The sequence below is a fragment of the Colobus angolensis genome, unplaced genomic scaffold (genome assembly GCF_000951035.1).
Source record: "Colobus angolensis palliatus isolate OR3802 unplaced genomic scaffold, Cang.pa_1.0 Scaffold29, whole genome shotgun sequence".
Lineage (NCBI taxonomy): Eukaryota > Metazoa > Chordata > Mammalia > Primates > Cercopithecidae > Colobus > Colobus angolensis.
Window position 1 is genome coordinate 3,576,093 of NW_012116154.1, and position 1,474 is coordinate 3,577,566.

A 1,474-nucleotide genomic window follows, 5' to 3' on the forward strand; every position below is an offset into this window, starting at 1 on the left:
CTCCTGACCTCATGATCCTCCCGCCTCAGCCTCCCAAAGTGCTGGGATTATAGACCTGAGGCACTGCACCCGGCCTGTATCTTCATTTTTTTGGTTAGGATTCCATATTGTTACCTGATTGACACAACATATCTACTCTTATGAAACAAAGCCTCATTCAAGATTTCAAAAGTGAAGTTTTTTGCTTTTAAGACTGACTTTCTTAAACTTGATTACTGGATGAAATGGTGTAAGAATTACTGTTTTAAAGGTCTTTGGCTTCCTCCTCCAACCCAAAAAAATACACAATTTTTCCTCTTTTACTATGTTAAATATTTTTTAGTACAGAATGTTTAGTTCAGAAACAATACATGACTTAAAATCCTAATTTTTCAAAGTTCACATCATTCCTAATTAATCCTGTCTTTTAATAAAAACACAGGATTTAAAAACTTACTTTCTAATTAGTATTTTTTTTTACGTTTTTCTGAAAATATTTTTATCCAAAAACTAAATTTAACTAAAAATATGTACAATAAGAAACTACTTCTTATGCCCTAAAAAATCATTAACAACCTTGGTATTTGTGGTAGAGGAGAAAATGTACATTTTAGCAACAGTAAAAATACTTTGATGGCCAGGCACGGTGGCTCACGAGGTCAGGAGATCGAGACCATCCTGGTTAACATGGTGAAACCCCGTCTCTACTAAAAATACAAAAAAATTAGCCAGGCGTGGTGGCGGGTGCCTGTAGTCCCAGCTACTCAGGAGGCTGAGGCAGAATGGCATGAACCCGGGAGGCGGAGCTTGCAGTGAGCCAAGATCGCGCCACTGCATTCCAGCCTGGGTGACAGAATGAGACTACATCTCAAAAAAACAAAAACTTAATTGGGTGTGGTGGTGGACACCTGTAGTCCCAGCTACTCGGCAAGCTGAGGCAGGAGAATCGCTTGAACCCAGGAGGCGGAGGTTGCAGTGAGCCGAGATCGAGCCACTGCACTATGGCATGGCCTGAGTGAAAAAGCAAGAGACTCCATCTCAAAAAAAAAATGAAAAGAAAAGAAAATTGTCTAAATTATGCATAAATAATGTTAAAAAGAAAATTGGAGGCATTTAACTTTCACTGACCAATTTAAGAAGCCAGTGTTAACTTAGAATACACTTACATTTCTCCTCTTAAGGCTTCTTACAAGAATAATCATCTTGCTAATCATCAATGCTTTCAAACATCTCGATAGCTTTCCATAATCTTCCCTCCAAAAAGTAGTATGTAAATAACCCAAAGATGTTAGGATACTAAAGGATCTGATTAAAGTTTTTGGGAAAGGAGGAGAGGGAGATTAGAAAAGCTGCTTTTTGGGACTGCCCAAATCTCTGGCTAATAAAATGCTAAATAATTATTCACTGGCCGGGCGCGGTGGCTCAAGCCTGTAATCCCAGCACTTTGGGAGGCCGAGACAGGTGGATCACGAGGTCAGGAGATCAAGACCATCCT

General features: G+C 39.3%; 1 protein-coding gene across 3 annotated transcripts in view; it reads right to left on the reverse strand.

The window, feature by feature from the left end:
* Positions 1-1,474, reverse strand: part of UBE2K (ubiquitin-conjugating enzyme E2K) — a 109,677-nt gene that overhangs the window by 58,188 nt on the left and 50,015 nt on the right. The gene's annotated exons all lie outside the window — the stretch shown is intronic.